We start from the raw sequence: 25,695 nt of genomic DNA, 5'->3' as shown, positions 1-25,695 counted from the left end.
TTTTTAGAAATACTTAGGAAAAGAATCATTTGTTTATGAAAGCATAGATTTTTGGTGTAGAGTCTACGATAGAAAAGAATAATTTAAGAACAGTTTAGTTTTATACCTGCACTACAACAACTTTATATTTTAAAAGATCGAATGCTATTGTAACATATGATATATATTTGTATAATTAAAAGTCCCTTTAAAGGTTTATAAATCGAATGTGATTTGAATATTTAACAGTATATAAAAGAGTTTCTTTATATAACACACGATAATACTCGTGTGTTTTACTTGTAATCCCCCCCTTTTGAAAGCATATAAAAGTATTTAGAATAATTAAAACGGTTGATTAAGGGGTATGAAACTCACTTGAAAGTTTTGGAGATAGCGAGATGGAAAACCGGGCAGAGTTTCATCTCGGGAAACGGATTTTCCTCGGGATTCTTGGGAATCTCGGGAGTAAAATCGACCTTCGGGACTTGAGCCAAAAAGACCAGAGCTTCGGGTTTGAACAGACACGGAAAACGAGGCAAGGTTGTGAGAGAGAGGAGAGAAATGAGCCCTTTCTTTGGAAACCTTCGTATGCTATTTATAGAGAGGTTGGTCTGCCTCAGTACGCGGGGCGTACGCTAGTACGCAGCGCGTACGCGTACGTCACGCATGACCGAAGCCTCGACTGCCTTGGCTTCGGATGGGACGGGTCCCTGGGTTCGCAGGTCGGATGGGACGGGTCGCTGGCACGCGGGTCGGATGGGACAGCGGGTCGGGTTCTCCGGATCGTGCGACGTGGACGATTTGAGGCCGAGCTTCTCGGGTACGCGGGGCGTACAGGAGTACGCGGCGCGTAACTCGGATGCTGACTCCCCTTCGGATAATACCCGAATTTTGAATAAAATAAATAATTAATTTATTTAATAAACTTCAAAAATTCATATCTTCTTCATACGAACTCCGTTTTTGATGGTCTTTATATCCTCGCATAGGTGAGACTACGCTCTTCAACTTTCGTTTAGACTCCGTCGGCAAATTCCGAAATTATTTTTTTTATTAAATATAAAAATCTATCGTGTTTAAGGAATATCTTTGAAAATTCGTAACTTCTTTATCTGATGTCGGTTTTTGCCAGACTTTTTACCGCTGGAATACCATTGTCGAGACCTTCGATTCTCGTTTAGGTCATTCCGGCCAAAAGTCGCTCGATTTCTGATTCGAGTTTTTAGCTGTCTGTTGCTGAGTCGAACTTGGAAAAATCATAACTTCGCTAAATGAAGTCGGATTTGGGCGTTCTTTTCACGTACGATCATGGTTCAAAGACATTTAATCATAGAAGGAAATTAAATAGGACTTATTTGTACATTTTATTATGAAAGTAAATTTTATTACTCAGAAGCGGTTACAATACTTGACCCACTTTGGTCGTTACAAAGAGTTGAAATATCGGGTTGTCACATCATCCCCCCGTTAGAGAGAATTTCATCCCGAAATTTAAAGTAGTAAAGATACTAGTGAACATGAAAGAGATGAGGATACTTTTGTTTCATCTGATCTTCGCGTTCCCATGTGAATTCGGGTCCCCGCTTGGCGTTCCAGCGAACCTTCACGATGGGTATGCGACTTTGTTTTGTTTGTTTGACCTCTCGGTCCATGATTTCTACTGGTTCTTCCACAAAGTTGAGGCTCTCGTTGATCTCGATTTCGTCGAGTGGGATAACAAGAGTCTCGTCGGATAGACACTTTTTCAAGTTTGAGACGTGGAAGGTTGGATGGATGTTACTAAGTTCGCGCGGTAGGTTAAGCTTGTAAGCCACAGGGCCGATTCTGGCAAGAATCTCGAAAGGCCCTATGTACCTTGGATTTAGTTTCCCCCGCTTTCCAAATCGTATTAAACCCTTCCACGGTGAGACCTTTAATAAGACGTGGTCTCCTACCTGGAATTCCAAAGGTTTCCTCCTTTGGTCAGCGTAGCTTTTCTGTCGGTCTCTTGAGGCTTTCAATCGTTCACGAATCTGAACGATCTTCTCTGTTGTTTCACGTATGATCTCCGGACCGGTGAGAGTGCTTTCAGGAACTCTTCTTCCAGCTAACTGGGTATCGCCAACTTCAGTCCAGCACAGAGGGGATCTGCACTTTCGACCATAGAGGGCTTCAAACGGAGCAGCCTTTATGCTTGTATGATAACTATTGTTGTATGAAAATTCGACAAGGGGTAAATGAATATCCCATGCCTTTCCAAAATCAATCACGCAGGCTCTCAGCATGTCTTCTAAAGTTTGTATCGTTCTCTCACTTTGTCCGTCTGTCTGTGGGTGGTAGGCTGTACTCATGTCCAGCCTAGTTCCCAGGGAACTTTGTAGTGACTGCCAGAACCTTTAAGTGAATCTACTATCTCGATCGGAGATAATGGATATCGGAACACCATGCAGTCGCACTACTTCCCTTAAGTAAGTTCTTGTAAGCTTCTCCATTTTGTCAGTCTCTTTGATGGGTAGGAAATGCACGGATTTGGTCAGTCTGTCGACAATGACCCATATGGTATCGAGTCCACTTGTCGTCTTGGGTAATTTGGTTATGAAGTCCATATAAATCCGCTCCTATTTCCATTCCGGTATCTCTGGCTGTTGTAGTAGTCCTGACGGTTTCTGATACTCGACCTTAACCTTAGCGCAAGTAATACATTTACCCACGAAGGTAGCAATTTCTGCTTTCATGTTAGGCCACCAGTACAGTTTCTTAAGATCCAGATACATTTTATCTGAACCCGGGTGAACGGAATATCTTGAGTTGTGAGCTTCAGTCATGACTATGTTTCTGAAACCACCATGTTTTGGGGTCCAGATTCGGTCCATGAGATAGTAGGCTCCGCCACCCTTGACTTCTAAATTCTTCTCCATTCCTCGCAGAGATTCACCCGCCACATTTTCGGGTTGCAAAGCTTGCATTTGTGCTTCCTTAATTTGTGTGGATAAGTGGGAATGGATAGTCATGGTCAGAGATTTGACCCTCCGACCAGTGTATTCCTTTCGGCTGAGGGCGTCGGCTACTACGTTGGCCTTTCCAGGATGATATCGAATCTCACATTCGTAGTCATTCAGTAACTCGACCCATCGCCGTTGTCGCATGTTGAGTTCCTTCTGATCGAAAATGTGTTGAAGGCTCTTGTGATCGGTGAAGATGGTACTCTTTGTTCCGTATAAGTAGTGCCTCCAGATCTTCAGAGCAAATACCACAGCTCCTAACTCGAGATCGTGTGTCGTATAGTTCACTTCGTGTGTCTTAAGCTGTTGGGAGGCATAAGCGATAACCTTCCCCCTCTGCATAAGAACACAACCTAGTCCTTGATTTGAAGCATCGCAATACACAACGAAGTCTTCTATCCCTTCGGGGAGGGATAGTATCGGTGCGGTGCACAAGACCTGCTTTAGTGTCTGGAATGCCTTCTCTTGTTTCGCTTCCCAGTCAAAGGCCACACCTTTCTGGGTTAATGAAGTAAGAGGTTTTGCAATGCTCAAAAAGTTCTTTATGAATCTGCGATAGTAGCCAGCTAGACCTAGAAATTGACGAATTTCAGTAGGTGTCTTTGGTGCCGACCAGTTCTCAATAGCCTTAATTTTGGAGGGGTCAACGTGTATTCCCTTTTCGCTAACAACGTGACCTAAAAATTCGACTCTTCGAATCCAAAATTCGCATTTAGAGAACTTCGAATAGAGTTTTTCCGTTCGCAGGGTTTCTAGGACTTTTCGTAGGTGTTGACCATGCTCTTCCTCACTTCGAGAGTAGATAAGTATATCATCGATAAAGACGATGACGAACTGGTCCAAGTAAGTGCGGCATACCCTATTCATTAGGTCCATAAATACTGCTGGTGCATTGGTTAATCCGAACGCAATCACCACGAATTCATAGTGTCCATAACGAGTTCGGAAAGCTGTCTTTGGAATGTCCCCCTCTAGAACTCGTAATTGGTGATATCCAGATCGCAGGTCTATTTTGGAGAAGTAGTTCGCCCCTTGAAGTTGATCGAATAGGTCGTCGATACGGGGTAGAGGATAGCGGTTTTTGACAGTAAGTTTGTTCAGCTCTCTGTAGTCGATGCACATACGGAACGATCCGTCTTTCTTCTTTACAAACAAGACCGGTGCTCCCCAAGGTGAGAAACTTGGTCTTATAAATCCTTTGCGAAGGAGTTCATTAAGTTGACTGGAAAGTTCCTGCATCTCTGCTGGTGCAAGACGATAAGGCGACTTCGCTACTGGGGTAGCTCCTGGAATTAAGTCGATTCTGAACTCGACTTGGCGTTGCGGTGGTAATCCTGGTAGTTCTTCTGGAAAGATATCGGGAAAGTCGCGTACTACCGAGATGCTCTTGATGTCCTTTAGTTCTTGACTTGTATCAACGATGTGTGCTAGGAATGCCCAACAATCCTTCCGTAAGCACTTTCGAGCTTGGATGCACGAAATGATGCGAAGGTTTGTACTAGATTTGTCGCCGTAGATAACTAATGTTTCGTTGTTCGGGAGGTTAAGACGGACTGCTTTCTCAAAGCACATGATGTCAGCGCGAAGGAGACTCAACCAATCCATGCCGACTATGACGTCAAAACTTTTAATTTGTACCGGCATGAGATTGATTGGGAAAGAATGGCCGTCCAATGTTAACATACAACCCATGTATATGCAATTTGTGCTTTCAGTTTTTCCATTGGCCATCTCTACAGTGAATGGTTCTTTTAACTTGCTAGGTTTAGGTTTAAGTAAATGGATAAAGTTTTGACTCACGAAGCTTCTCTCCGCTCCACTATCGAATAATATGCATGCGTATGAATTATCGAGAAGAAACGTACCAGCAACTATAGTTGGGTCAGCTACAGCTTCATCGTGACCTATTGCGAAAACTCGTCCTACACCTCCGGTGCCTGCTGCCTTAGGACAGTTTCTCTTGTAGTGGCCCACCTCGCCACAACCGTAGCAAGCCTGCCCTATACCCGCACCGGAAACTTGAGTTATCGGCTTTGCGGGTTCTTTGCAGAAACGAGCCGTGTGTCCTTTCCTGTTGTAGTTGGCGCACTGCATATCTCGGCAAGGTCCATGGTGGTGGAAATTGCACTTGGTGCATTTTGGGAGGTTGCCTACATAAGGCTTTGTTGGGTAGGTATTCGTAGGGACTGTAGCAGGTACAATAGCAGCATTTACTGACACAAGTTGTTTCTTTGCGGATTCTTGGGAAGATCCACCCTTTCCTTTGATCCACGCTCTCTTCCTGCCATTGTTTTTGTTGTTGTAGTTGTTGTTTCCTTTCTGTGGTGCTGGTGCAGAAGTGGTTGAGTTCTGATGACCTCCGTAGTCGATCAGAGATTGTGCCAGTTCCTTAGCACTTTCAAAGGTGTCAGGTTTGGAAGCTAACACGCTTGACCGCATCTGGGGCGTCAGTCCCCAGATGTACCTTTCTATCTTCTTGCTCTCGGGAGCAATCATGTCTGGACAAAGGATTGCCAGTTCGCAGAATTTGTTGGTATAAGTAGCGATGTCGTTACCCACCATTCCGAGAGTCCATAGTTCGTGTTCAAGCTTTTGAATTTCTCCCCGCAGGCAGTATTCCCTCATCATCATGGCCTTCAAGCTCTCCTAGCTTATGGAGTTTGCCACGATTAGGGTAAGTACTTTAACGTGACCATTCCACCAAGTTAAAGCTTTATCAAGAAGGGTGAAGGTTGCAAATTTGACCTTGCTGTGCTCGGGGCATGAGCAGATTTCAAAGACTGCCTCCGTCCTTTCAATCCACTGCCTCAGGGCCATCACACCACCAGTACCATAAAACATCCGGGGCTTGGCATTGGTGAAGTCCTTATAGGTGCATTCTCGAGGTGGTCCATGACTCTCGCCATGGTTGGACGTGTGTGCGCCAGATCCCGAGACATTAGCACTTGAGTTATTGATCTGTGACATGGCGGCTGCCACTGCTGCGGTGACTGCTGCTTGAAACATTACAGCATCAAATTGGGGTGGTGGAGGTGGTGGTATAGGTATTTCCTCACTGTTGTTTCGCCTTGGATTCCTACGTGGAGGCATCCTTCAACTATAGATGGAAAGAAAACAATGATAAGAATTTCATGAAATGGAAAATGTATGTGTCTCATGAATTAAATCGCTATAATTCAACAACAAAAGATAGTATGAGTCTTAAAATAGAAGAATGAAAGTTATTTGTAAGACTGAAGGTATGAAACAAGTATTTGGGTTCCCAAGGACCATTCAAGGTTCGAACGAAATACTCAACATAGTAATAATAGTGCCACTTATATTAATATAATAGTTGTTACAACGATCAAGAAAATTTGTCCTCTATAAGGATCTCCGTTTACTAAGTTCAAGAAATTTAAAGACTTTTAGCCGAGGTCCTAAGCTATAACAAAATTTTGAGTTTTTGACAAGCACTACTTGCGTCGAAAGTTGCGTTTGGAGCTTGACTCCGTATCTGATTGCTTCGACTCCATTAGACGCCTATCCAAAGCGGCTTGTTGTTCCCTTAGTTCGGCGAGGGCTGCAATAATTTGCGCTTGAAACGCTTCGGTTTGGAACTGAGCGTTGTCTTGCCTCTTGTTCAACTTACGGATGTCAGAAGTGTGAACCTGCACTTCTACGTTGATATCCCGGAGTCGACTAGCTTGTACTCCAGACTGATAGAACTGATTGGCTAACTTACCCACCATTACCGGGAGTGCTCGATCAGCCGAACCTCCGCCGCGGACATCATAGAAGTCCCGGCACATGCCGTAGGGAGGGCGTAGGTTTTGCTGTTGGCTCCAATGGTGGAGGTGACTTCCCCAAACGGGGGTCGGTCCTTGAAAGTTCCTTACGAAGACGGGAGGTTGAATGGGTGGTGGATCGATAACTTCCGGCTCTGAGTCGGTACCGGAGTCATCAGCCACGTCTATGGGTTCCTCGTCCTCTTCGGGATCATCTTCGATCCATCCTCCATTACCTTGGTTGGGAAAGTAGGGGTCGCCAGGGTGGTGAAATCCAGCCATTTGACTATACGAGAATTAGGGTTATAAGAATTGAATAAAGTCGGAACATGTAAAACATGTAAGTTAAACTAGTTTAGATAGCAAATACTCCTATAGTATTTAAATTCTTGTGTTTGATTTTTGTAATTGTTTGGTATGGTTTGACTTGTTGCTTACTACGATCATTCCTCGATTCGTGAGTATCAACTTGCCTATATACTTGTAAAATTGTATAATATGAAAATAGTTTGTGGTATGCATGTAATTGTACTTATATGAACTATTAATTTAAGTTGAACGAAATGCTGCTTAAGTGTAAAAAAGAAATTTGTTTTGTTAGAGAGTATTAGTCCCTTAAGCATTTATAGTTTGTATATCTTATGTGGTTCGATATACTTAGTTCACTATAAACATTGCTCTGATACCAATCTGTCACACCCCCAAACCTGAACGGCGGAAACGTTCGGGGCGGATGACTTCATGTGGTAGCGTAACAAATGAATACATAGTAAAGAAAGCAATACAACCATCATATATATAATTGAAAGTTTACATTTGTCAAAAGTTACATGTTCAAAACCAATTACAATATGATGTCAAAAATATGAGATTAAACTGGCGCCGCAACATCTCTTCTTCAAAAGCATATTAGCACCTAAAATTTACTGAATCCCTGGGACATACAAGTAATTTTGAAAGAGTTGATCAGCATTTAAGCTGGTGAATTTCATAAGTATTTAAATGACAATGTTTAAATGAAATGAAATGTTTTATCTTTGTTTGTATGTGTTTTAGAAAATCCTATATTTTCTACTAGCATAAAAGTAGTCTTCATTCAAGACCAATGTTTGTTTCCAAGATATATGTAAGGTAAAATAATAAATGAGTTTGAAAACCTTGTAAATCAATGCGTTTTTAAATACCCCTTGTGAGTTTTATAACCATACTATTGACTCGAAATGCCTATACACAACGTTCTTCAGGCGTTGGAATGTTATGATGTTTGTCACCCCAAACGGTGGACTGTAGCTAACAGTCAGGGCGCGGGTTGTCAAGCCCGTATAGATCTATACACAAACACCATGCTCCCCCTCCAAGGGATTCTGGTATATAATACCTGCATTACAACAACTTTATATTTTAAAAGATCGAATGCTATTGTAACATATGATGTATATTTGTATAATTAAAAGTCCCTTTAAAGGTTTATAAATCGAATGTGATTTGAATATTTAACAGTATATAAAAGAGTTTCTTTATATAACACACGATAATACTCGTGTGTTTTACTTGTAATCCCCCCCTTTTGAAAGCATATAAAAGTATTTAGAATAATTAAAACGGTTGATTAAGGGGTATGAAACTCACTTGAAAGTTTTGGAGATAGCGAGATGGAAAACCGGGCAGAGTTTCGTCTCGGGAAACGGATTTTCCTCGGGATTCTCGGGAATCTCGGGAGTAAAATCGACCTTCGGGACTTGAGCCAAAAAGACCAGAGCTTCGGGTTTGAACGGACACGGAAAACGAGGCAAGGTTGTGAGAGAGAGGAGAGAAATGAGCCCTTTCTTTGAAAACCTTCGTATGCTATTTATAGAGAGGTTGGTCTGCCTCAGTACGCGGGGCGTACGCAGCGCGTACGCGTACGTCACGCATGACCGAAGCCTCGACTGCCTCGGCTTCGGATGGGACGGGTCCCTGGGTTCGCGGGTCGGATGGGACGGGTCGCTGGCACGCGGGTCGGATGGGACAGCGGGTCGGGTTCTTCGGATCGTGCGACGTGGACGATTTGAGGCCGAGCTTCTCGGGTATGCGGGGCGTACAGGAGTACGCGGCGCGTAACTCGGATGCTGACTCCCCTTCGGATAATACCCGAATTTTGAATAAAATAAATAATTAATTTATTTAATAAACTTCAAAAATTCATATCTTCTTCATACGAACTCCGTTTTTGAAGGTCTTTATATCCTCGCGTAGGTGAGACTACGCTCTTCAACTTTCGTTTAGACTCCATCGGCAAATTCCGAAATTATTTTTTTTATTAAATATAAAAATCTATCGTGTTTAAGGAATATCTTTGAAAATTCGTAACTTCTTTATCTGATGTCGGTTTTTGCCAGACTTTTTACCGCTGGAATACCATTGTCGAGACCTTCGATTCTCGTTTAGGTCATTCCGGCCAAAAGTCGCTCGATTTCTGATTCGAGTTTTTAGCTGTCTGTTGCTGAGTCGAACTTGGAAAAATCATAACTTCGCTAAATGAAGTCGGATTTGGGCGTTCTTTTCACGTACGATCATGGTTCAAAGACATTTTATCATAGAAGGAAATTAAATAGGACTTATTTGTACATTTTATTATGAAAGTAAATTTTATTACTCAGAAGCGGTTACAATACTTGACCCACTTTGGTCGTTACAAAGAGTTGAAATATCGGGTTGTCACAGTACCTTTCATTGATCAAGGTGCCTTGCCATTTATGTGTTCAAAATGAGCACTCATAGAACTCACATGCATAATTAACTCAATTGGAAACAACACATAAATAAAATAATGTCAACAGGATAGGTTGTAAACCTCAACTCGTGTGCTAGTGATGATCGATAAGGTTTATTTGATTTGTTCTTGAAACCTTTGAAGACCATTTAGACCCCCACTGACTCCTTGACATATAAGATTCTCTTGTCAATAACCATTTCTTAACAAAACAAATATTCAAGAGTTAGTTTGGCTTTTATCAAAAGACTTCATAAATTGGTCCTAGTTGGCCTTTGTCTTATCCAATGACATCACAACTTTCCACATTTGATGAATGTTGTAAACCTTCTTAATACTTTTCACTCATTGTCACAATCTTAACTTTAAGACATATCATAAAGCATAAAAGGTACTCTCCCTTCTTCTTAGAATGGAGAAACGTTTATCTTTCTGCTTACTTGATTCTTCTTATTCCTGTTGCTATTGATTTAAACTTTTTCAATCAATTCATAATTACACTTAATCTTATTAGTATAATCATATTTATTAAACCTTTAGTAAATCATGATGAATATCTTTTTTATTCTTATGGTGGACTTTGATCAACACACAACTTTGTGTGATCGATATCGTAGTCCTTTCACTTGACACATTGTCAACGAATTAGTCTAATTCCCAAATATGAAATTTCTCATTCATCATGCAACCAAGTTGCGTGATTCCAAATTTCTGTCCAATTGAAACTTGGGCGATGAGAAACTCTCCCTATTTGGTAAATTCTCGACATTTCCATAAATAAGAATCATATCCATTCGTTGTAGAAATATGTAAACATCAATTTTCATAACGATTTCATTGCAAGGAAGTAAACAAATAAATAAATAACTCAAACCAAAATTTATTTTATTTATAAAAGCAGCGGAAAACATTTGTACTTACAATGCAAAATCCATTGAAAACTATGTATTTGAAAAAGAAAATTTTTAACAACTCTATCATAACTATCTAAGCTCAAAATCTAATCTTCAAGTCCATGCGATCAAGATCCATTCCTCGTGATTAGATTCATCTTGCTTTTTCACCAAGCTTCCTTTCTTTTCACCGATCCTTCAAAACATTCAAATGCAATCTTATCACATCATGTATTAAGAATCAATGAATAGGAACTTAATTTAGATAGTGGATTTTACCTGAAGCACAACCATACTCTTTGACTCTCCCATCTTTGGAATCTTCAGGCTCTTGGGGCAGATTTCTATCCAACGCCCTTTCTTTTGGCAACTAACGCAGGTTGGTTCTCGTAGAACATCCTTGGAAGCATGGTCGATTGACTTTCCCAACAAATACGCTCCATTGCTTCGCCAAATCATTTCTGATTCAACAGCAATGAGCATGTAAGCTAGGTCAATGAGGTTGTCATCATGATCCATCATATAATACTTTCTTTTGAACTCATTATATCATTTAGGAAGTGACTGCAAAACCCAATTTACTCCCAACTCATTCGGGAATGACACACCCAACATTATCAACCTATCAATGTGTGATTTCATTCCTAGAACGTGCGCACACACGGGTTTACCATCTTCATGTTTCATTGCCAATAGGGCTTTAGTGATATTGAACCTTTCAATTCTTTGATCTTGTGGGTTAGGGAGAACAATTGGACGAGGTGGAGGAAGTGAAGCATGATTTCTTGTTCCTCGATCGAATCGTGGACTACCATTTTCATGTGGAATGCTAGTGCCACGGGATTGGGAAGATCATAGTTGTCGAACATTGGCATCTACAAAATGGGAGAAAACGAATTCAAGTTAGTTGATCGATTGAGTCCTTAGTAAATCACCCAAATCTAGGACACAACACAATACGCTACAACCTAGAAAAAGGATGTCGTAATCTAGTTGCAGAATATTTGAAGGTAAGTGAATGACGATTCTCTAATTTCCACCATGAAAAACAAAAAGAAATTTAAGTTTTTAATCTATGAAAACTCCTAGATCCTTTGAGATTCATTGAACATTTCAATGGCATGTTTAAATCTCGATATGCCCCTCCTGTTTGTGACTGGGATGTCGAGGATCACAAAGAGGGTGTGAATAACCATGCAAATTTACATGGTGCCCTCACATGTTACAGTCACCTATTCGATGTGCCGGTAAACCACATACGCTCCACCGAACTATGACAAACATTGAGTCACCCTTTGCTGCCTTTTCTTAGAACCATTTAGTGTGCCGGTAAACCACACACGCTCCACTAATGTCTTCGCAAGGGCATAAAGTGTAATTTCATGGAATTGCATCAATTCACTTTTGCCTATGTAACTAAGATTGGGAATTTGAAAAACATTTAGTTACTTTGTATTTCATTATACATACAATGGAAGGTTTCGTCCTATCCTACCCGTTCGGCTAACGACCCTCCATTAGTCAAGAGTGCGGTGGGCAAGAGTGGATACCAATTCAATCGCCATTTTATAGGCAATTTCCTTAAACGCCCCTTATAGACCAGCTTCGTGAATGAGGCCTACTAACGGTAACACTGACTTTAACTCATACATATATATAATGTTACACTTTTAATGTTATATATAGTATAGGGTGTATTTTACACTTTTAAAATACTAGGTGGTTAATAAATTAATAATTATACTTTTACTTCAATTAAATTTCAAACCAAAACTTTTATGGATTTATTAAACCTCTTTTAATTTTACACCTTAATTAATTAATAAAACCATGAGGGTGTGAATTGAACTTTTCATAACATTACTAGGGTTTTAGAATTTAACATTCCTAATTATACTTCTAATCAACTTTTAAATTCCAAAACTTGAGGGCAAGTTTTGAAGCATTTCAAAACATTAGGGCTTAGAATTTAAATATACATAAAAATTAAACTTTTTAATCAAAATTTAAATTCCAAAACTTGAGGGCAAGTTTTGAAGCCTTTTTCAAAACATTAGGGTTTCAACTATTTAAATTTCAAAACAACAAAACTTTTGAGTTCAAATTTAAACTATAAAACCTAAAGGGGAAAATATGAAACTTTTCATAACACAAGGATCAAATAACAAATAATCTAAATTAACATTTAATTACATAATTATCAATATTTGATTTAATTAATGATTTCTTACAAAACGATTTACCAATTTAATCAAAATAACAAATCAATTATCACATAAGGAAACAAATATTTTATTAATTGATAATTATCTTCAATTAGATTAAGAATATACTCATATATATCAAAAAATTGGATTTATATTGATCTAATATGATAAGGAAACTATCTCAAGGATAAACAACAAGAAATCCCCAAAATAGCTCCATCTGATGCTCGAACTCACCGAGTACCCCCATGGACTCGCCTAGTAGGGGGCAAGTCGCCGAGTCCACAGTGGGACTCGCCGAGTCCATCATCCAGATCCACAAAAATCGAATTTTTTCAACATACAAGGCATTAATACAATAGAAACCAATCTAGGCTCTGATACCACTGATGGATTTTGCTCCTAAGAACATCCTATGTGCTCATAAAAACCCTAAAGCTTGGATCTAGGTTTCTCTATTGTACATGCAAGTTATCCAAGACTATAAACCCTAATTCTAGAATTCAAATAATCATATTAGCCATAAGAATAAGTTTATAATGTTACCTTGATTGTTATGTAGCAATAACAATCCCAAATCTCCTTAAATTGACTTTAGAAGGCTTAGAGTCACAAGTGTCACTCCTCTAATGGTTCACAAACACCATAAGCAAGAGGATGAAGAGGAGAGAGGTTGGAAGCTGCTCAAAAACGTGTGAAACCCTAGAACAAAGCTTAGCCACGTTTTTAGTCCTTAAGGGGTCTATATATATAGTGAGGCTATTAGGGTTATTTAACAAGGAAACCCTAATTTGGATGCTTAAGCCCTAAACAACCCATTGACCCCCTTTCCTTAAGGCCTCGGACGATTTCTTATGGGTTTCCCCATAGAATTCGTCAACCCCTTAATATAAGGCAATCCATGGCCCAAATTGCAATTATCTTATAATTACAATTCCAGTCCCTTATGTTTAATTAATCTCTTTTAGTCACAAAACTAATTACTAATTAATTATTGACTAATATTAATTAAAAAATATGATTTCTCCTTTAACATATTATTCTCATAATACATTAATAAATCATATTTAATCCTTTCTCTCTGTAATTCATCCTATCAAGTTGCTTTGGTGAAGGCAACCCAAAAGGACCATGCACCATCGGGTCAAGTACATACCAAAATAGTTATGGACTTAGACACTAGTCCAACATAACCCTCACATAAAGTTGCAAAAAGGCTAGGGCTTAAGACAAATGAACTTCACCAATGACTCATTGACGGTTGCTTTAAGACATTCTGGACCATCACAACCCTAGATCTGAAGTAGCAACCTCAGATTTAAGCCCCAAAGCTGAAATAGACCTTAATCTTGCCAAAATAGCCCCAAAACTCATTCAAGAATAGATCTAGATGCCAAAAAGGTTGAAGGTAACAACTTATTACCTCCAAGATGACCTCCTACTGAAGAATAAGCCAAATCTATAAACCCACTTGATCCAAGCTTCATGATCTTCAAGATCTCTTCACAAAAACCAGTTATCTAAGCTCCAAATTGCTTCCAAGGACTCTCACTCATGATTTAGGGTTTTTGGATATCAAAAGGGTAGCAAAGAGGCTGGCGAAGGGATGTAGTGTTCTTTAAATATGGCACAACCCCCGGGATTAGGGTTTTACTCGTCAAAACCAGAATCGCTGAGTCCACTAGCCGACTTACCGAGTCGGTCACTTACTCTATGCCCCGGATCCCGCTCCGACTCTTCGAGTTCCTTCCTAGACTCGACTAGTTGACTCTAGGCTTAGAGCCTTTCCTATCTGTTCTTGGTCTTTCTGATTATGGGTGCTACACTTAATATATGTTTTAACTATTACTAATAAGAATATATAAATTTGAAGTTGCGAATGTATGTTTTTTTTAAGAGATCCAACTATTTATTTTCTAGCACGTAAGGTGCTTGATGATTAGTTTTCCTCTTTTACGACTCATTTATATGTTTTACTTTTGCTTTTTGCTTTGAATATGAGATAAATGAAGCATGGTCATGGTATATACTAGATTTTTTCTAATTTTGCATAAAATATGTAAAAGTTAAACTATGAATATTTCAAATCAAACTTTAAAAGAAGCACAAGCCTCATAATCTAAAGCTTATTATGTGTTAAATTTTTATTAAAATTCAGGATCAATAACCATTTCCAGGTTGCACACAAGGTGTTTGAAGATTTTTCTGAATGAAAATTCCCAACTATTAGTAGGTTTTTTCTTACATTAAATTTTAAATAAGTATATAATTTTATATATATTAAATAGTGAATTACCTAAATTGAGAATATCGATATGAATGTAAACATTTGGTGTATTAAATTGTGAATTTATTATATTAAGCATTAAGTTGTGAATTGATTGTATTAAACTGTAAGAATAAATTTATGAATTTGTATTAAATATGAATGATTTATATATGAATCTTTCTATTAATTATCTTGTGAATATTTTTTTGTTTGTGTTGTATTAATATGTAAGAATGTATTAGTTTTTATAATTTAACTTGCATTAAACTTTGAATCCTTGATTTAATTGGTTATGAAACTGTGAATATCATTAGTAAGTGGCGAATCGATGATTGATATACAGACCTGCTTTAGAAGGAATGATGGTTGCAATGATGGTTGGTGGTGATGTGTTGTGCTAGGTGGAGACGTGTTGTAATTGGTGGTGGCGGTGGCGGTGATGGTAGTCATAGAGTTTATTTTGACTTCTCTAAATATGTGAATTGATGTATAATGGATTTGTATTAAGTGTTGAATTTTAAATATTAAACTTAGAATGGACTATTTTAAGTTGTGTATTTTATATAACTTTTGTGTTAAAATAGGAATGAATGTATGCATAAAAATAATAGAGTGTGAATTATTGAATTAATATGTGAATATGTTTATTAAACTATACATATATTTTATAAACCATACATTTTTAAAAGAGATTTATAATATAGAAAAGGGAAAATTGAATTTGTCAATGCATAAACTTTTATTATTATTAAACTTTGTGTAACAACCCGAAGTTGTTCGTCGCAAAAACACGTTCTACCCGAAAAATTCTCCGTTATCAAATTCGTTCCGCTTTCACTTTGGGTTAAATTATTTAAACTTATATGTTCATTTTAATTTAATGAGTGTCTAAACCACTTAAGAACTCATGTAATTAGCCCAAGATATTTATTTGAGAAGTTTTAGAAACGTCCCCGCCGGGTGACGGAAACTTAATCGGGTGGTGCGACTTAAAGCCTCGTTTAATGCCGGTATCGGGTAGAATTCCACCATGTCCAATTTTAGGACCTATATAAACGTGTTTAAGCACTCATTTGATGCTTTTTCTTCCTTTCTCTACTCTCACTCTAACCTCTCTCCTAAATCCAAGTTTAAGGGTCCAAAACTCAAATCTAAGGCCTCAAATCTTTAAGGTACTTTCCCTAGCTTGTATTGTAACCTTCTTAGCCTTCAAATTCGAGTTCAAAGCATGGATTAAGACCAAATTCATGAGTTTACGGCCACGGAGCCTTCATGTACCGTAAACTCATATAACATGGGGTTTTAAGCCATAAAACCCCTCCTAAGCAATTTTGGACTTTAGATATGGGTTAATGACTTCATGGAAAGGACTTATAACATTTAAAACATTGATTTTGAGTCATTTGAAAGAGTTTACGGCCAAGGCATAAGCTTGGGCCGTAAACTCATGTAGATGGGGTTTTCATGACCTTAAACCACTCCAAATCACAAACAAGGTTTAGATATGACTTATAGAATATTGGTTTTAGCATTTAGACACTTTAAACATGATTTTTGGAGGACAAACAAGAGTTTACGGCCAAGGCATGTGCTTGGGCCATAAACTCCTCTAAAAGGGGGATTTAGTGCCTTTAAACATGTCCAAATTCCTTGAAACTCAACCAATGACCTTGTGGTAAATCCTAGAATCATCTAAAAATGGTATGGAGACCTTAAACACATCAAACACATTACATATAGGAGTTTACGGCCTAAGCACATAGCCTTTGGCCGTAAACTCATAAAGACATGCCAAAATGTCCTTAAACCACCCCTAAAGCCTTGGAATGAAATTTAGAAGTCCTTACAAACATGTTTTTGACATTAAAACACATGGAATCACTCTCTAAGAGAGTTTACGGCCATGAGAGGGGTCTCATTGGCCGTAAACTCCAAAAACCCCTTCAAAACTGTATACAAATGCATGTAAGGTCTTGAAACAATTTTAGCAATCACATGTGATTTGTTTTAGCACCAATTAACACCATTTTCATGAGTATTAAGGAGTTTACGGCCAGGAGCCTATGTTAGGCCGCAAACTTCATAAATAAGTCATTTTGATGTTTTTAATCCATTCCAAGGCTTTGAACCAAACCTAGAAAAATTCCCCTAAGTGTTTGAAGTCATTTTTGCCCATAATTGACCCCACCATGAGTTTACGGCCGTAAACTCATGGGGAATCGGTCTTGTGGCCGTAAACTCCCTAAGGGGTGTTCCTTTGAAGTCCCAATTCATTATCCTAACTATATGTGTCCCTAAATGTCACCCGAGTCCCTCCAAACACTTGTATCGGAGTGTTTTCGTGACTACAAGCAATTTTCCCTTTCCAATAATCAATCTAAGTCTTAATTAGATACAAATGTGTATCTTTACATTATACTTAGGAACCTCATGTGTTTATAAGCCCCAGATCAACTCTTAGCATCCAAATCGTCACATTTCTCGTTCGGTGAGTTCATACCCCTACGCCCTTTTCCGTGTTTTTCAATGTTTTCAAGGGGGGAATACAAGCAAACTATAACTGTTTTCAAATCATAACGCTGATATGTTTCAAATATATCTGACAAACTTATAAACTCTTTTACTCCTTATGTATTATGCTGAGCATAAGGAACGATTTATCAGTTACAACTAAATGTATTTTAGTTAAGGAAATAACCAAACTAATCAAATTATTATGGGAATAATTTGGGGTTCTTTACTGTTCGTTCTATCATATACTAATATCTATATAAAGTTATTAAATAAACTATGTCTGATTCAGTTTATCTCTGTATCATTTGAATATATTGTCAGATAGTTTCATTGTATGTATCTATATTCGTTGTATTACGTTTAATAATCTTCTGTATGTTGATATCGTGTGAGAACCCTGCGAATAGTTTAGTACTAGTTTGTGAGATAGTCACTACCCTTTATGGATGATCAGTAAATCCTCCCCGGAAGTGTAACCAGAGTCTCCTGGAGGGAGAGCGAGGAATTTGTGAATAGATCTATTCGGGACTGACAATCCCACACCTTAACTGCTAGCTACAGTTAGGCAGGCACGCCTGGGGTGACAACTTTCTCGATATCATTTCGACGTCTGACAAACGTCAAGGAGGTCTCGTTGTCGTATTAGCATGGTTACCTGACTCACAACGTGTATTAATATTAGTTTATTCACAGCTTGGGTTTTAGAATCTATATCTCGTTCGAGATAATGATCCCATGGTTTTATCAAACAAATTTTATCTAGTCCGGGATAGTGATCCCATGGTTTTCAAGTATTATTCTTAGTATATCAAACTATCTTGTAATTAGTTCGGGATGTTAGTCCCAAGGTTATAAAACTACTTTCTATCTACAATTCGTGTATATTATGGTATTTCATATCTAACTAGGGATGTTTGCCCCATGGTTTTAACTATATGTTATACGGTATAGTAATCCCATGGTTTTGAATCTATAACTGTTACGGGATAGTAATCCCATGGTTTAAACCTATATCTTGTCCGGGATAGTGATCCCATGGTTTTTAATCTATATCTATTACTGGATAGTAATCCCATGAATTCAATCTATATCAAGTACGGGATGATAATCCCATGGTCTAAATCTATATCTTGTCCGGGATAGTGATCCCATGGTTTTCAATATATATTTTCATATATATCAAATTATCTCGTGTCTAGTCCGGGATGGTAGTCCCATGATCTTAAATTTGTATTTTTTTAGATGTGTCAAACTATCTTATATTTCTTACGGGATAGTGATCCCAATATTTTTAACATATAGTTTTGTGTATTAAACTATACTGTGTGATATACAACTGGTCTTACAATTAGGAAAATATGGGATTTTCCTAGGGTAAAATACAACACGTAATTGAATTGGTAACAAATGAGAACTAAACTAACTTCACATAAGAAAATATGGGATTTTCTAGGATAACAAACCTTTTCGGAAACTAAAGGATACCGATACATTTTCATAAAACAAAACCGCTTATGAACTCACCAGCTTTATGCTGATTTTCAAACCGCTTGTATTCTCAGGTCCAAGTTAGACAGGTACCCGGTGATCTCTTTTTGGTGAAGACGGAGTGCGTGGAAGACTCGCCTCAACTTTTGTTAATATGATGCATATGTATATGTTGTATAACTTTACTTTTGAAACAAATGTAGACTTTCATATATATGTAATGTAATGGTTGTTTACTGTGATTACTATGTACATTGGATTTGATACACAACGTGGAGTCCACCCGGAAATGTTTCTGCCTTTGATTTTCGGGGTGTGACAGATTAGTATCAGAGCCCTTGTTTATAGTGAACGGAGTATACCAAACCTTACATGGTATAAAACTATAAACACTAAAGGGCCTCAGTGCTCTAAATTAAAAGTATCTTCAAAACTATAAGTATTTTCAAAAGTATACAAGTATACCGAACCGTCGAAATCCGTATCTAAAAGTAGAACAAAACATAAGTAAATGGGTGTTGTACACTTTGGTTAAACCTGGGAAGTTATGTAGTCGTGTCTAGGATCAATATAGCCTGGGCAACTATATTCATTCGAGACATGGCCAACATGTGCTTGGGAGTGACTGTGGTACGCAGCATGCCTAAAACTTTCCTAAAATCCGAAACAACGAGTCGTCGTTGTAGCGAACCATGAAATACTATGGGAGTATTTCTCGAGCCAATCCTTCGTAGAAAATCCTCGTATACGCGATGTTACTTGACCATTCCACTAGCAATAAAATGTTCTGTCTTGATAACTCTTTCCTGCTTTATCGCTTAGTATGATGCTATATCTGTCTTAATGAGATATCCCCTATTCCATATCTCTTGATTCAATTCAGAGGACTTATAATCCTCTCTTTCCTGATCTTTTTAGATCAAGATGCCTCCAAGAAAGACACCCAGCTCGAAGAACAACGACAATCCTCCTCCGCCACCACCTTCTCCTCAATTTGATCTCGCATCACTTCAAACAGTTCTGATTGCTGCAATGGTGGTAGCCATGTCACAAATGAATCCTGGTGGCTTCGGAGGTGGTCCCTAGCCCCAAAATCTAGAAGACAGCCAGGAACACCGAAGAGGGGGTTCCTATAAAGACTTCATGAACGCGAAACCCACAACCTTTGATGGCACTGGAGGTGTCATTTCCCTAACTCGATGGTTCGAGAAAATCAAATCAATCTTTGAAACATGTGCCTATTTGGAGTCTGACAAAGTAAAGTTCGCCGCCTGCACCTTCCTTGATAAAGCCCTGACTTGGTGGAACGGCCGAGTCAAATCTTTAACTTTTCATGTAGCAAATCCCATGGGTTGGGAAGCAATGAAGGAGCTTCTGCTTGCAGAGTACTGCCCTCGGGGCGAAATTTAGAAGCTAGAACACGAACTCTGGAACCTTAAGATGAAGGGTTCCGACATAGCCGCTTATACCTCAAGATTCGATGACCTGGCATTACTCTGTCCGGGAATAGTTACCCCGGACAGTAAAAAGATCGATAGGTTCATCTGGGGATTGACCCAGCCAACTAAAGGGAATGTCTTGGCTACAAAGCCAGACACGTACGACAGCGCTAAATGTCTTACGAAAATCTTGATCGATCACGAAGACAACTCTGATGAGGAAGCTACTACCCCCGAGCCAGTCACCAGTGGAGACGGAAGTAAAAAGAAATCTTGTAACAAGCGGACGGCCCCGAGTATGAAAGCGTCTTCTAAGAAACAGCTAACGGTAGCAGTCCATGCTGCTACTGCCCCGGTTGCTGTCTCAGCTGTTGGATCCACAACCCAAACTCCTACCAGTGGATACACCGGTACCCTTCCTTGGTGTGGTAAGTGCAACTACCATCCCCGCATTCCCAGTCCATGCCGCGAAAGGATCTGTGACAACTGTGGCAAGAAGGGCCATCTTGCTCGAACCTGTAGAAAACCAGCCAAATCAACGAACCAATCATCCAGAACGGGAATCAGTCCGACCTGCTACAATTGTGGTGAAGCAGGGCACTTCAAAAGGAATTTCCCCAAAGCAGCTACCACCACTGATCCCTCTGTCGCCGCAGGTATACTTCTCTTTGATAATTCTTATACCTACAACTCTTTTCGATTCCAGTACAAAGAGGGAAACCTGTTAACTATCTACTCGAACATTTTTCTAAGCTCAACCCTTCGTATGTGATTGAAAGGTGTATCATCGAAATGACTAACCAGTGAGATAGAGAACACTAACTTCTTACCTATAGATTATATTCTCAGTCCGGAGAATTATTCTGTTCCATTCGATTAAATGGGAAAGTTTTCGCGAAAATACTTCGATGCTATGATTGACATGAAATGACCGAGTCTCGTTCATGTTGTTGTCTTTAGTTTTGAAAGGGTCGCTCGTCTAGATCTTTTCCCGAACCGACTCTCATGATCTTCGGCATCAAACCTTCGTATTGTTTCATGCTTAAAAACTCAAAAGTTTTCATGATACGAATTACCACACATCCCTCGTTTCTGTGATCATTGAGAAACGGGAAGTTAGTAGCTCTTTCTACTAAATGTCTGTCCCGAAGAGTTTTCGGGAATTTCATTCGAACGTCTAAAGTTTAGTCCCACCTCAGACTTTTCGAGATCTTCGTAGAGATTGATTCTGCAATCTTCAGGGTTCAGATGCTCTTAGAGCTTGTTAACATCTACCCAGTACATCATGTCTCGAATCCTTAGAAGCTTCTACCCAACGAAACCCTAGTGATTCCTTGAGGAAACTGAAGTCGTCCAGGGTTGGAACTTCCATGAGAAAACCTATTAATATCATAGATTGAGAGAGAGTTAAGGTACGAAACAAGGACACATCCCGATAGTGAGAATTCACTAGAACGCCCAGTAGAGACCCGATTCCACTTGAGAAAGTGAAGATCCGAGGTAACAAATCCATTCGTGTCTCATTTCAAATTCATGTTCTATACCTTATTCTTTGAATTTCGGGATGAAATTCCCTCTAATGGGGGGATAATGTAACAACCCGAAGTTGTTCGTTGCCAAAACCCGTTCTACCCGAAAAATTCGCCGTTATCAAATTCGTTCCGTTTTCACTTTGGGTTAAATTATTTAAACTTATATGTTCATTTTAATTTAATGAGTGTCTAAACCACTTAAGAACTCATGTAATTAGCCCAAGATATTAATTTGATAAGTTTTAAAAACGTCCCCGTCGGGTGACGGAAACTTAATCGGGTGCGACTTAAAGCCTCGTTTAATGCTGGTATCGGGTAGAATTCCACCATGTCCAAGTTTTAGGACCTATATAAACGTGTTTAAGCACTCATCTGAAGCTTTTTCTTCCTCTCTCTACTCTCTCTCTAACCTCTCTCCTAAATCCAAGTTTAAGGGTCCAAAACTCAAATTTAAGGCCTCAAATCTTTAAGGTACTTTCCCTAGCTTGCATTGTAACCTTCTTAGGCTTCAAATTCGAGTTCAAAGCATGGATTAAGACCACATTCATGAGTTTACGGCCATGGAGCCTTCATGGGCCTTAAACTCGTATAACAGGGTTTTTAAGCCCTAAAACCCCTCCTAAGCTATTTTGGACTTTAGATATGGCTTAATGACTTCATGGAAAGGACTTATAACATTTAAAACATCGATTTTGAGTCATTTGAAAGAGTTTACGGCCAACGCATAAGCTTGGGCCGTAAATTCATGTAAATGGGGTTTTCATGACCTTAAACCCTTCCAAATCACAAACAAGGCTTAGATATGACTTGTAGAATATTCGTTTTAGCATTTGGACACTTTAAACATGATTTTTGGGGGACAAACAAGAGTTTACAGCCAAGGCAGGTGCTTGGGCCGTAAACTCCTCTAAAAGGGGGATTTAGTGCCTTTAAACATGTCCAAATGCCTTGAAACTCAACCAATGACCTTGTGGTAAATCCTAGAATCATCTAAAAATGGTATGGAGACCTTAAACACATCAAACAGATTACATATAGGAGTTTACGGCCTAAGAACATAGCCTTTGGCCGTAAACTCATAAAGATATGCCAAAATGTCCTTAAACCACCCCTAAAGCCTTGGAAGGAAATTTAGAAGTCCTTACAAACAAGTTTTTGACATTAAAACACATGGAATCACTCTCTAAGAGAGTTTACGGCCATGAGAGGGGTCTCATTGGCCGTAAACTCCAAAAACCCCTTCAAAACTTCATACAAATGCATGTAAGGTCTTGAAACAATTTTAGCAATCACATGTGATTTGTTTTAGCACCAATTAACAACATTTTCATGAGTATTAAGGAGTTTACGGCCAGGAGCCAATGTTAGGCCGTGAACTCCCATAAATAAGTCATTTTGATGTTTTAAATCCATTCCAAGCCTTCGAACCAAACCTAGAAAAATTCCCCTAAGTGTTTGAAGTCATTTTTGCCCATAATTGACCCCACCATGAGTTTACGGCCGTAAACTCATGGGGAATGGGTCTTGTGGCCGTAAACTCCCTAAGGGGTGTTCCTTTGAAGTCGCAGTTCATTATCCTAACTATATGTGTCCCTAAATGTCACCCGGGTCCCTCCAAACACTTGTATCGGAGTGTTTTCGCAACTAGAAGCAATTGTCCCTATCCAATAATCAATCTAAGTCCTAATTAGATAAAAATGTGTATCTTTACATTATACTTAGGAACCTCGTGTGTTTACAAGCCCCGGATCAACTCTTAGCATCCAAATCGTCACAGTTCTCGTTCGGTGAGTTCATACCCCTACGCCCTTTTCCGTGTTTTTCAATGTTTTCAGGGGGGGAATACAAGCAAACTATAACTGTTTTCAAATCATAACACTGATATGTTTCAAATATATCTGACAAACTTATAAACTCTTTTACTCCTTATGTATTATGCTGAGCATAAGGAATGATTTATCAATTACAACTAAATGTATTTTACTTAAGGAAATAACCAAACTAATCAAATTATTATGGGAATAATTTGGGGTTCTTTACTGTTCGTTCTATCATTTACTAATATCTATATAAAGTTATTAGATAAACTATGTCTGATTCAGTTTATCTCCGTATCATTTGAATATATTGTCAGATAGTTTCATTGTATGTATCTATGTTCGCTGTATTACGTTTCATAATCTTCTGTATGTTGATATCGTGTGAGAACCCTGTGAATAGTTTAGTACTAGTTTGTTAGATAGTCACTACCCTTTATGGATTATCAGTAAATCATCCCCGGAAGTGTAACCAGAGTCTCCTGGAGGGAGAGCGAGGAATTTGTGAATAGATCTATTCGGGACTGACAATCCCACACCTTAACTACTAGCTACAGTTAGGCGGGCACGCCTGGGGTGACAAATTTCTGGATATCGTTTCGACGTCTGAAAAACGTCAAGGAGGTCTTGTTGTCGTATTAGCATGGTTACCTGACTCACAACGTGTATTAATATTAGTTTATTCACAGCTTGGGTTTTAGAATCTGTATCTCGTTCGAGATAATGATCCCATGGTTTTATCAAACAAATTTGTATCTAGTCCGGGATAGTGATCCCATGGTTTTCAAGTATTATTCTTAGTATACCAAACTATCTTGTAATTACTTCGGGATGTTAGTACCAAGGTTATCAAACTACTTTCTATCTACAATTCGTGTATATTATGGTATTTCATATCTAATTAGGGATGTTTGCCCCATGGTTCTAACTATATCTTATACGGGATAGTAATCCCATGGTTTTGAATCTATAACTGTTACGGGATAGTAATCCCATGGTTTAAACCTATATCTTGTCCGGGATAGTGATCCCATGGTTTTTAATCTATATCTATTACGGGATAGTAATCCCATGAATTCAATCTATATCAAGTACGGGATGATAATCCCATGGTCTAAATCTATATCTTGTCCGGGATAGTGATCCCATGGTTTTCAATCTATATTTCCATATATATCAAATTATCTCGTGTCTAGTCCGGGATGGTAGTCCCATGATCGTAAATCTATATATTTACATGTGTCAAACTATCTTATATTTCTTACGGGATAGTGATCCCAAGATTTTTAACATATAGTTTTGTGTATTAAACTATACTTTGTGATATACAACTGGTCTTACAATTAGGAAAATATGGGATTTTCCTGGGGTAAAATACAACACGTAATCGAATTGGTAACCAATGAGAACTAAACTAACTTCACATAAGAAAATATGGGATTTTCTTGGATAACAAACCTTTTTGGAAACTAAAGGAAACTGATACCCGTTGATCTCTTTTTGGTGATTTTCAAACCGCTTATGAACTCACCAACTTTATGCTGATTTTCAAACCGCTTGTATTCTCAGGTCCAAGTTAGACAGGTACCCGTTGATCTCTTTTTGGTGAAGATGGAGTGCGTGGAAGACTCGCCTCAACTTTTGTTAATATGATGCATATGTATATCTTGTATAACTTTACTTTTGAAACAAATGTAGACTTTCATATATATGTAATGTAATGGTTGTTTACTGTGATTACTATATACATTGTATTTGATACACAACGTGGAGTCCACCCAGAAATGTTTCCGCCTTTGATTTTTGGGGTGTGACACTTTGTATATTGGTTGCAAAAACAAAAAGATATGTATTCAAAAGTATTACTAGAGAAAAGGAAGATATAATACTTGTTCTATTAAGTTGTGTTTACACTCAAAAAAATATCACTGGGTTTGTTGTTAGTTCGACGATTATCTGACGGTGGTCAGGCGGCGGTCTGATGAAAAGTGGCAACTGATTGTAAACTAGGAAAGGGAGAAATTGCTTCATAAAATATTAATGTTTGATTCGTC

This window comes from Lactuca saligna, chromosome 7 (genome assembly GCF_052625555.1).
Source record: "Lactuca saligna cultivar CGN05327 chromosome 7, ASM5262555v1, whole genome shotgun sequence".
Classification (NCBI taxonomy): Eukaryota; Viridiplantae; Streptophyta; class Magnoliopsida; order Asterales; family Asteraceae; genus Lactuca; species Lactuca saligna.
The sequence above is the reverse complement of the archived record's forward strand: the minus strand, read 5'-3'. Positions refer to the sequence as shown.